This window comes from Oratosquilla oratoria, chromosome 11 (assembly GCF_046742065.1).
Source record: "Oratosquilla oratoria isolate Oo_2021 chromosome 11, ASM4674206v1, whole genome shotgun sequence".
In the NCBI taxonomy this organism is placed as follows: domain Eukaryota; kingdom Metazoa; phylum Arthropoda; class Malacostraca; order Stomatopoda; family Squillidae; genus Oratosquilla; species Oratosquilla oratoria.
In genome coordinates, this window is record NC_134787.1 from 445,218 (window position 1) to 458,559 (window position 13,342).

The window sequence follows — 13,342 nt, forward strand, 5'->3', positions numbered from 1 at the left end:
AGATGTATAAATATGTGGAATAGCTTAGAAGATTATATAGCCCAAGCTCAATACACGAGTTCAAATCTATATATGATAATTGGAAATCAAAGATATAGATTAAGTTGGAACTGTTCATGAAGTTGAGTCAAGGTATGTTAGAAAATTAGAGAATAGGAGACTGGACCAACGAGTGTTACTTCTTTCATGTATACTACAATTAGGTAAATACAATAAGGTAAATACACACACACATTACATTGACAGAAGAAATCTCTTAATTAGGGATAGGAGGGCTTTAAGAGGTCATGAGAACAAACTGAGAAATGTCTAAAGGATATGAAGAAATTCAGTTTTCCATACAGATGCATTAATACTTGGAATAGCTTAGGAGATATAGCCCAAGCTAGAACAATATACAAATTCAAATCCAGATATGATAATATAAAAGTAAGGAAATAGATCAAATTGGAACCATACATGGATTTGAAGCTAGGTATAACATTTGAATTGGAGAGGAGACAAGACCCCACAAGCATTGTTCCTTTGCTGTATACACCAATTAGGTAAACACACATGCACACACAAACTGAATGAGGAAACAGTGAGTGTTAAAACTATACAAGACTTTAAGAACAAACCAGATGCGGAAAGATACAAAAGCGGGTCACTACAAGCACAGCTCTCTTCCCGTAAAATACAACTAGGTAAATGCACACACACACACACACACACACACACACACACACACACACACACACACACACACACACACACACACACACACACACACACACAAAAAGCTTTTGACAAAGTACCACACAAAAAGTTATTAAAAAAAAACTGGAACATATAGGAGGGATGCAAGGGAACCTACTAAAATGGATGGAGGACTTCCTGATTGGTAGAAAGATGAGAGTAGTGCTCAGAGAAAAATATTCAGATTGGAAAGAGGTGATCAGTGGAGTACCGTAAGGATCTGTATTGGCTCCAATAATGTTTGCTATTTATGTGAATGACATAATACATTATATAATATATATGTATATATATATATATATATATATATTATAATTTTTTTCTGAATTATCAATTGGAATGTGAAAAAATGGTTACTAAAAAACAAAAACAGGAGGGCAATATTGTATAGGAAATACTATAAGGAAACTTAAAGTAACCTATGCTCATATAGATGGTCTACAATCAGCCAGGTTGGAGATAAATGATTACATGAGGGTAAACAAGCTTGATATGTTGTGCTTAGTAGAGACCAAACTCTCCCAATTTTTTTTATCTATATACTGTTTTAAGGGAGGTAACCAGCCAAGGCATATACCCACTCCCAACCACCACCAATTGTTTCCCTCTATAGATACACCTAGAGAAAAGACATAGAAGACAAAAAGGGTTACTGGTTAATGGTTGTTGTGAGAAATGACAAAGGTGGAAGAACCAAATCTGAGTGGAGGCAAGGCTAATCCACCTGAAAATTGGAACTAAACAGCTAAACAGAAGAGACCTCATTTCAGGATGTTCCCCCTGACCAGCTTGGTATGAAGCTGAATACCAAGAATTGTTTTTGGATACTACTTTCCTTGTAAAGAAATCTTATGAACCAAGGAACAATATATTCTTTATTGAAGATTTCAGTTGCATTGAGGTAAACTGGAGGGGGTGGAGAGCAAGTGGCAAGGCAGATTCCTGGGAAATGTATTTCACCTGTTAATGTACCAATGGAGAACACAGTGACCCTGTGGGTAAAGGAGGTAACTTGTGTAAAAGGCGACAACACTCCCACAAGAATAGATATGCTTCTCACCAAAGAGCCAGACACCATCAGTTCCTTGAACTACCTTTGCCCTATAGGAAAAAGTGGCCCTTTAACAATTTAATTTCAGCTGAAGGATGAGGAAATAGAGCCAAGGAATGAATCATGCAGGCAATGCAGATTCGATATTGGGAGGGCAGATTACCTCAGTCTTGAAGAAATTCTTTGAGGAAGCAGACTGGGAGGAATTCATGAATACTATGGGAATGATGAGGACATGGGAAAATTATTTTGACCTATACAACTGGGGAGTGAACAAACATACTAAAGATTAGTAGAAGGAAGAAGCAGAAGCAAGACTGGTAAAGTAAAAGATGCAAGATAAAAGAAAAAAAAAAGACACAGGGACATGGCTTGGAGAAAATTTAGGAAGAGAGGAAGCAATAAAAACAAAAGAAGCTTACAAACAAGATAGAAACAACGACCCAGGAATCCTCAGGGAGGAGAAAAACAATGAGACCTTTGTGGAGGCTTCAGCTCAGACAGAAATGAGTTCCCAACCTGTCTTCACAAAGGAGATTTTTTTTTTTTTTTTTTTTTTTTTTTTTTTTTTTTTTTTTTTATACACACAGAAAAGCAAGGTGAGCAAGAAATTGGGTTTAGAAGATTAAATGTAGAAGTGAGGGGATTGCTCACCCTTATTGGATCGTTGGATGTGAGAAAAGCTTCAGAACTGGGCAGGATCTTAAACTTGATACTTAAAGAATGTAGGGATACTTGGCAGACAAGATTCAGTCTGTAATGTATGTTCATTTAAATAAAGCATAGCACCACATGAATTGAAAAGGATTAATATGGTACTAGTTTAGAGGGTGGAAGAATATCACTAAATTATAGGCTGTTATCAATGACCATCATAGTAGTGAAATTATGTGAGAAGATTGTGAAATATTTTACGCTTTTACTCAAGAGTGATAGATGTGCTGCAAGAGAGGGAGAGCTGGGTTGATTATATATACCACAACCTAGAGAATGGTAATTTAGCAAGCCATCTTTTGTGCAGGATGGTATCAAAACCCTTCTCAAGGTTCAGATATATTAAATCTATATTGTGGAAGGTGGAGGTGGAAGGAGTGAATATGAGGGGGCATCCTAGGATGAGATGGATGGATGGGGTGAAAGGGGCTTTACAAAAGAGAGGAATGTCTGTAGAGGAAGGACGGGAGAGGACAGAAGATAGGGGTGAATGGAGAAGGGTTGTGTATAGAGGAGTCTATGATGCATGGGGGCTGAGGAAGTATGTATGAGAAAAAAATTGACGCAGCCCGAAGGGATTTCTCCCCGTCTTCTCCTTTCCTGCATGAGGGGATGGAGAGGGGGGGTCACCGAATTTATGAAGTGGCCTTGCTGTGGATGTGCTGTGTCTTGCGACACTGCTTCTGACCCAGGGCAGTGGACAGGATGCAGGGATGACCCGTCATCCAGGAGGTGTCAAGATAGGAGAGAGGGTGGAGGGGAGTGGAATATATGGGAAATGAAATGGGTGGGAGAAAAAGCCTTTGTTATATGTATGTACATTTCTTTTGTCCTAGTTTGATTTGAGATGACTGTGTTATAGTATTCGAGTAGGTTAGTCACGCAGGAACGTTTTTGTCTGAATCCATGCTGGTTATCATTAAACTGTTACTTTCTATATATATTATATATATATATATATGAGGCCTGTCAGGAAATTATCCAGCCATTATGAATATTTACAGAACTGATAGTGCAATACTGACAAAAATTGGCAAACACTGACAGAAGTCCCTTCTGCACATGTGTGAGCTGCCATAGTCCCATGTGACAACTCAGTTACCAGCCAGACATAGTTGAGTGAAGGTGTGTACTGTTTGACTGTCGCATCTCCTGACCCATGAGCAGAAGGAATTTCATGCTAAAACTTAACAGGACATGCTTCAAGCTGCTACAAATGATTCAAATTTCCTGAAACAAGTAATAACCAGAGATGAATTGTGGGTCTATGGCTGTGACCCAGAAACAAAAGCCCAGTCTAGCCAATGGAAGTCACCTGCATCAATGCAATTGTCAGACAGTACACCTTCACTCAACTGTGTCTGGCCTGTAACTGAGTTGTCCCATGGGACTATGGATGCTCATGCATGCACAGTAGGGTTTTCTGTCAGTGTCCACCAACTTCTGTTAGGATTGCACAACCAGTTCTGCAGATAATAATGGCTGGATACTTTCGGGACAGACCTCGTATATATTATATATATATTACATATTTATATATAATTATCAACCACAATACACTTTAATTCTAAGCCATCAATATCAAGCAACTCACGGAGGCCGACATGCAGATATTGAAACATGGTATGGCCAAGGACTCGAACCCAGGCTAGCATGTGACAAGTGTTTGGGACTTAACCAATTGTGCCATCAAGAAAGATACAAGTTGAGCACAACTTTTCTTGTATATTTCTTAGCTGAAGTTACATGCACACACAAAATTTTGCTTTTAGCCCCTTTCCACTGTGATAGTACAATTATATATATATGTATATATGTGTGTGCTGTGTATGTGTATATATATATATATATATATATATATATATATGTATGTATATATATATACATATACCAAGGCTTTTTCCCCCCTTACAAGGGAGGTAGCCAAAAAGAAAAAGGCATAAATTCATTCCCACCCATTCCATCCCTATATACACTCCACTCCCCTCCACCCTCCCTCTTAGCACCTCCTGGATGACGGGTCATCCCTGCACCTTGTCCACTGCCCTGGGTCAGAGGCAGTGTCACAATGCACAGCACTTCCACAGCAAAGCAGCTTCATTAAATTGGCAACCCCCCTCTCTGTCCCCCCCTACATTTAAGGAGATGGGGAGAAATCCCTTCTGGCTGCGTCAAATTTTGCTCACACATACAACCTCACCCCCCATCCCCCCACCCATTCCACCTCATGCATTACAACATCATCCATATACAATTATTCTCCATTCACCCCTGTCTTCTGTCCTCTCCCGTCCTTCCTCAACAGACATTCCCCTCTTCCCCAAAGCCCCATTCACCCCATCCATCCATCTCATCCTAGGACATCCCCACATGTTCACTCCTTCCACATCTGCCTTCCATACCTCTTTTACTAGTCTTCACTCATTCTTTCCATGTGTCCAAACCATCCTAATACTCTTTCATCAACCCTATCTCCCAACTCCCTTTCCACCCCTGTTCTCCTCCTCACCTCCTCGTTTCTCATTCTATCTAGCCTAGTAACCCCCATCATACTTCTCAAGACTCCTAATATCAAACACATTCAAACTCCTCTCTTCCTCTCTTATGTTCCATGTTTCTGCCCCATACAGTGCTGTTGGCACAATCACTCCTTCATAGTCTCCTCTTAGCATCCATTCCCAAATGTCTATTCCTCATTACACTTTTTAATCCACCAAGGCATTTACTCGCTTCTCTCAATCTACATTCTACCCCCACCTCCACTCCACCTTTTCCTGCCACATATGCACCCAAGTGCCTAAAACTATCCACTTCCTCCAGTCGCTCTCCCTTAATGCTGACTTCCAGTCTGCTGCCACTTTCACCCCATGTACATCTCATCACCTTACATTTACCCACATATATCTTCAGCTTTCTTCTATCACACACTCTCCCAAACTCTGTCACCAACTTCCTCAATCCCTCCTCCGATCCTGCCACAAGCGCAGTGTCGTCCACAAACAACAGCTGGCTCACCTCCCACTTTTCTCCATTTTCTTTAACCATCTCCAATCCCTGACCCACCACCCTTGCATTTACCTCTCGCACCACCCCATCCATGTACAAGTTGAACAGCCAGGGTGACATAATGCATCCCTGATGAAGTCCAACCTGTACCTCGAACCACTCACTCTCTCCATTTCTAATCCTGACACATGCTCTACTACTCTCGTAAAAACTCTTGACAGCTCCTAGAAGCTTTCCTCCTATCCCGTATATCCACAAAACCTCCCACAGTGCCTTCCTGTCTATCCTGTCATAAGAATTTTCCAGATCCATAAAAGCCCAAAAAACATCCTTCCCCTTTCCTATAGCTTTCTCACATATCTGTCTTACCACAAAGATTTGATCTACACAACCTCTACCCGTTCTAAATCCACACTGTTCCCCACCAATTACTCCCTCTATTCCTCTCCTAATCCTCTCAAATCAAGATCCTCCCTTAAGCCTTCCCAACTACACTTAAGAAGCTAATCCCTCTGAAACTACTACACTCACACTTGTCCCCTTTTCCCTTGTAAAGAGGAACTATACAGGCACTGCTCCAGTCCTCTGGCACTCTACCCTCTCTCCAACAAACATTAAATAACCTCACCATCCAGTCCACCATCACTGTACCTCCTTTTTTTAGACATTCTGCATGGCATCCATCCAGACCAGGTGCCTTACCTGCTTTCATCATCTTAACAACTGCCTTCACTTCATCCTTCCTTATTTCTCCTCCATTTTCCTCACTCATCATGGTCATTTTCTTAGCATTTCCCACTGCAGCTATTCTTCCCTCCCTATGCTTCACATTTAGCAACTCCCAAAAATATTCTGCCCATCTTCCCCTTACTACCTTCTCTTCCATTATCATCTCTCCATCTCTACCTTTTACATTTTCTCTATATGATTTGCCTTCTCTTCCTTTCTTTCCAAAACATCTTTTTATTACTTTCAAAATTTTCTGTCATACTCTTATCACATTTCACATCTGCTCTCCTCTTTGCCTCCTTTACCTTTTGCTTTACTTCTCTTTTCTTTTCTTTGTACCTCTCATATGACTCCCTCGTCCTATTTTGTAACCAATCTGTGAAAGTTCGCTTCTTCTCTTCTACAATCTTCTTTATTTCCTCATCCCACCATTCACTACCCTTCCTTCTATTTCCTCCTGTCCTTCTTGTTCCACACCATCTTTGAACACTTGTGACTCCCTCCTTGAACCATCCCCATTCCTCTTCCGCTCCTAGCTCTACTCTATCCTTCACTCCCTCCCACTCCTCTTTCAGCTTCTTCTTGTACTCCTTTTCCTTTTCATTTAAAGAGTTCACTCTTAGCACCTCCCTACCTTTTGTCCTTTTCCTCTTTCTCCATCTATCCTTCACTCTCAACTTACCTTCCACCAAAAAATTATCTGATATTCCCCCACCCTCTCCCCTTATCACATGTGCATCCTTAACTCTTTCTATTATACTCCTATCTACCACTACATAGTCCATTAACACTATCTACTACCCTTTCATCCACCACCCTCTCCCATGTGTACTTATGCTTGACTTTCTTCCAAAACACTGTATTTGCTATCATCAACTCTCTTTCTAGACACATTTCCACCATCAATTCTCCACTACGATTCTTTCCTGGAACTCCACATTTCCCAACCACTCCGACAATTGGTTAATTTTCTACCCTAGCATGAAGGTCTCCCAGTACTATTACATTGACATTTCTCCCTAATCCCTCTATGCACTCATTTGAATCTATCCAAAAAGCCTCCCTTTCTTCTACACTCTTCTCACTACCAGGCTTATATGCACTTACAAAAACCCACATCTCCTTTCCCAGTTTCACCTTCATCCACATTTTCCTTGAGGAAACCTCCTTCCACTCCACTACACATTTACCTATCTCTTCACTTATATATATATAAAATATACAGGGTGCGAGGGATATTTGAGGACACAATATTTTCATTATAGTACTTTCTTCAGTCAGATTAATATATATTTTTGTCTTGACAGACACCCATGGCAGACATTATGATATCATAAGAAATGAAAAGACACAATTATCATCACTGTATGTTTAGAATACAGTGATTTAGAAATTGCCAAGTTGCTGAATGTTGCAAGATTCTTTGTTTACTAAGTTCATATAGGAATGAAAGCCACTGGTGACAGTATTGCAACTCTATCTAAGAGGAAAAGGCACTACAGATGTTAGGACACCATAAGAACCCCACAGCTTATCCACAAGTTCAAAACATTATTGATGATGATCCTGGAAAATCAATGAGGTGTACTGCCAGAGAACTTCAGGTGGTGTCAGAGTGGCTTATCAGAATTGTGGTGCACAAGCACATTCAGTACAAGTCATATGTGCAAAGGATGGGTCAGTTCATGTCTCCAAAGACATAGGAAAACCACTTGATTCATGCAAAGCTGTTGCTTAGCAGGATTAAAAACCACTCCCTTCCATGTATCACTGGATCATCCATACACAACCATTCTCCATTCACCCCTATTTTCTGTCTTCTCCCATCCTTCCTCAACAGACATTCCCCTCAAAAGTTTAGCAGGATAGATGGTTATGTGCAGATCCTTCAGAGGTTCCTGTGGTAATACACACTAAATTTCCAAATTTTCAGCGACTGTGATGGTTTTAGGAGTTATGTTATGTCACCTCATTTTTTTTCAAACAGGGTTTTAGAGTTAATGATGCTGGGTACATTGAAGTGCTGGAAACATTTGTCAAGCCTTGGATAGATAAAGTACGCAATGGAAGACCGTTCATCTTTCAGCGAGGTGCATCACCTTCTCACAAAGCTCAGTTGACTCAAGAATGGATGTCAGATAATCTTTGTGATCATTTAACATCAAACATGCAGCCTCCAAACTCACCAGATTTAAATCCTATGGATTACTATGTCCATAGTGTTGTTGAAAGAAGAACTAATCAACATCCTCGTAATAACATAGCTTCACAAAAGACTTCCATTGTTGAGGTGGTGACAGATGAACAAAAACCATTTAGTGCAGACATGTCAAAGGCTTAGGTCTCGTATTAAAACTATTATAGAAGCTGAAGGTGGATTTATAGAATAAATGTATAAGTAAGGTTATTGAGATTTTGTGCACAAAATTTCATTAAAATATGTTTGTTTACTACTAAGTTATAGTTGTTTTAATTTATTACTACACTTGTCCTCAAATACCCCTCACACCCTTTATATATAACATATGTATTTTATAAGTTTTATATATATATATATTTATCTATAGTATATATATATAATATATATATATATATATATATACACACATATATACACGCACATACATAACTAGTCAAAAATCAAACTTGGAATAAGACTCCAGTCTTTCCTCTTCCCATCCACTTCGATTTGTCAGAATGTCTCAACATATATATATATATATATATATATGTATATATATATATATATATATATAAATATATATATATATATATATATATGTATATGTATATATATATATATGTATATATATATATATGTATATATATATATATATATATACATATATATGTATACATATATATGTATATATACATATATGTATATATATATGTATATATATATATATGTATATATATGTATATATATATGTATATATATATGTATATATATATATGTATATATATATATGTATATATGTATATATATATGTATATATATATATATATGTATATATATATATATGTGTGTGTGTGTATATCATATATATTATATACATATATATGTATATATTATATGTAAGTGAAGAAAGATTAGTAAGAGAGATGTGGAAGGAATGAACATGAGGGGACAGCCAAGGATGAGATAGGTGGATGGAGTAAAAGGGGCATTGGGAAAGAGGGGAATGTCTGTTGAGGAAGGATGGGAGAAGACAAAAAATAGGGGTGAATGGAGAATGGTTGTGTATGGATGATGCAGTGATACATGGAAGGGAGTGGGTGGGGGATGGGGGAATGAGGGAGTATATGTGAATTATGTTTTGACGCAGCCCAAAGGATTTCTCCCTGTCTTCTCTTTTTGGCATGAGGAGAGAGGGAGGGTTGGCAATTAAATGAAGCAGCCTTGCTGTGGATGTGCTGTGTCTTGCTACATTGCTTCTGACCCACGGCAGTGGGTGAGATACAGGAATGACCCTTCATTCAGGAAGAGCCTTGAAAAAAGGGAGGGGTGGTGAATGGGAGTGGAGGATGTGGAGATGAAATGGGTGGGAGTGGATTTATGTCTTTGACTTTAGCTACCTTCCTTGTAAGGGGGAAAAAGCATTCTGTATATGCATGTGTATAAATACCTTTTCTTCTCAACTTGTCTCACCTCCCCTTCCTCTCCTAACTTCCCTCCAAAACATCTTTTTTTTATTACATTTACATTTGGTCTCCTTTATGCCTCCTTTATTTTATGTTTTGGTTCTCTTCTTTTTCCTTTGTACTTTTCATATGTTTTTCTTGTCTTTTTTGCAACCAGTCTGTGAATACTTGCTTCTACATCCTTCTTTACTTCATCACACCACTCACCATCCTTCCTTCTATTCCCTCCCACCCTCCTTGTTCCATATACTATCCTTGCACATCTTGTCACTCCCTCCTTGAAATACCCCTATTCCTCTTCCACTCATTCTGCTCTGTCCTTCACCACCTCCCACACTTGTCTCAGCTTCTCTTTTTAATCCTGTTCCTTTTCCTTCTCATTTAAACAGTTTACTCTAAATTCCTCCACACCTTTTCTCCTTTTCCTTTATCTATCTATCCTCCACTCTTGACTTACCTTCCACCAAAAAATGATCTGATATTCCCCCACTCTCGTAAATATATACTAAGGTGGGTGTAACTGTACTGTACTCACCTTTAGTCATCAAGTGGATATAGCCACTTGCTACCCCTTTGTAGGGTTGCACAGGGCTGATCCTTGTGAGATGACCTACTGTAGAGTGTGAGCACTTAATCTACATCTCCAGTCTGTCTTAATTCAGCACATTGTACTGAATCCTCTCTCCACTTTGGCATTGATGATAGGAAAGACCCTAATGAGAAAGCCAAAGTTGGGGTTACTTACTAGTTGAAATTTTGGCAAATGCTCTCCAAACATCAGAGCTGTGCAAGTCCATCAAAACTGAATTCCAGTATGACTTGAAGGAGTTCCATTCAGTCTGGATGGACTCTGGCTGCACTTCCTGAAGCAAACCCTTGAAATGCTCAAACACTGCACGAAACTCCTTGTGACCAAACTGATCAAGTACAGGCTTGTTCCTTGGCTTGGTATTAGTGTCCAACACTGAATGCTTGAAAAAGCTGTGAACTGAAGTCAGAGAATCTTGTAACAATACACACTCTGATCTTCTTTATATATGCCTTTCAAGAGTTGTGAAAAGCAGTCAAAACTTTGCTCTTCACATTGGTCTGCTTGACATTCTTGTATTCCACTTCAGACATGCCATATTCAAAGGTGATGACACACAGAAACTGACAGTTGTGAGACATACTCTGTCATCATGCTCTAACCCAAGGTTTTCAGTGGAAGCATGGAATGACTCAAGACTGGCCATGGCAAACATAAGGTCCACACTCTGTCCTTCAAGATTGCAGGAAAATGCTGCCAATGGCTGCAACAGAACATCAAATAGTAGCATGTATGTGCAATACAAACTTGAAACTGGTCAAGACCTTCAGGTATCCATGAAATCCAACACCATCTGTTGCTGACAATTCACTTGTCATAAATTCAAGATGGGCAACAATGACTGGATATGACCGCAGAAGGGAGGCAAGTGCCCTGGACTTGTGCTGTAGCCATCTTGTCCCAAGAGGCCCTTTCTGGCTTAGTGACAACTTCCTCCATGACTTCTCCCAAAGTTCTCAATTCTTGAGGCATTTTGGGCTCTTCTCATACACATAACAAAGACAGAAGTATATCATTAATCTCATCCATGTATGTGCTCTTAGTATTTTTTTTAGCTGCCAGTTCCAGTCTCTGGTTAAGACAGTGCATCCCATTTAAACCAAGGCATTTTATCATTCCATAGAAGTGCAACCAAACCTTTCTTTGCCCCATGACTCATGTTCACTACACCCCCATCAGGACGGACACAGGCTAACTTTCCTTTCAGTAACATATCTTCACTGAATATCCTCCAGCCCATCTTTCAAGCCTTGTGCTGTAGCATGCTTAACATCAGAAAGGCAAAAGAAGTTTGACTGGACCTCACCATTTTTATTGTTCACAAAATGGACAGACAAGTTCTTTTCTATTATACTGGCATCAGTAGATCATCAATCATGATGGGAAAATAATTGGCTTCCATTAAGCAGTGAGCATTTCACTCTTCATTGCATCACCAATGACACCAGTAAACTCGCTGCACTTTGCTTCATGTGTGTATGTATTACGTAAAGGAACTCCATTTTTCTTCTCTAAATCAATAAAGACAGATACTTTGTGAAAGGCAGTTCTTCCTTAGTAATAGTTTATGCAGTGTCAGTTTACTCACTTGTTTCTCTTCCTCACCTGATGCTTTAGCCAGTGCTTTTCATATTGGTGTTGTCTTGAAGATTGCATTGAGTGTCAGTTTAGGCTTTAAAAAAGAGTAACTGCTTTCTTTTGCATTTCATTGTAGGAATGTTTCACAACATTGTCCTTTTTCAGGTCCAATCTTGTCACTCCATTGATAAATGCCTGCCTGGTCAAAATTACATAGCAATCTTAGTCTTGCTTGATGTGCCACACACATTATACACCTAATGCTGTTTAACCTCCCAGTGATTTCTTCATACTTAATCAACTCCCTGCTCTGGTCTATCTCCTTAATCTAACCTCCCTCAGTAATTACACAAATTTATGACATTTTTGACACTGACAAAGTCAAGCAATGGATCTAGAGTCTACATAAATCCAGATACAGCTATTCCACAATAAGTCCACATACAGTAGAATTTAAATCACATGTAAACATCAATGTATCCAAAGTCAAAATCAGTCCATTGTTTCAATAAAATCAACAACAAATTCAGAATATTCCCATGACCATGGCATTGAATGATCTGGTCATGAGCAGTAAAGAACAGCATAGCTACAGTGTACATGCGAGGATATAATTAATTGACCACATGCGTGCATACATCATCACATCTGCATTGCATCAAATAAACACTTGCAATGGTCTAAGTATAGTCACTGGTGTGCTGTGTACGTATGTGTGGAACTACATATCAAGTCTCGGTTGCACTATCATGATTTTCATTAAATATTGTGAATTTGAAAAGTTGCAGGACAACTTCACCTACAGTATTCTAGACTACACTAAGGACAATTCAACAATGTGTCTAATATTCATGTAGGTGTCACTTTTCTTAGTTCATCATACAATTTCTCATCATGTAACAAAAAGTTGATATGACATTTGGAGATTTTAAAAATAAAAATGTATAAGTTGTTTAAACTTGAATGAACTTGACTAAGTCATGATAGTGTGACCAGGGCTTTAGCTTCATGGTTAGTGCGTAGTTCATGCTGGGAGCATGCGTGTGGCTCTGTGGTCTGTATGAGTGCATGTACGTACATTATAGGCTTATGCCATATTTTTGTAAAGGCACCACAGGCACAGCTAGCTTAGTAATTCAGATTATGGGGCCAGCTGAATGTACATTTCTGTTTGCATCACAGCAACTGCAATTCATAAAAAAGAATATGCGTAGCAAATAGCAGAAAATGCATCACGAATTGCAATGTGATACTGGGAAAATTATTCCATGATATAAATGTGTGCGTGCGTG

At 39.0% G+C, this 13,342-nt stretch overlaps 1 protein-coding gene across 7 annotated transcripts in view; it reads left to right on the top strand.

Moving 5' to 3' along the window:
- Positions 1-13,342, top strand: part of LOC143029539 (uncharacterized) — a 169,569-nt gene that overhangs the window by 34,493 nt on the left and 121,734 nt on the right. The window lies entirely within an intron of this gene.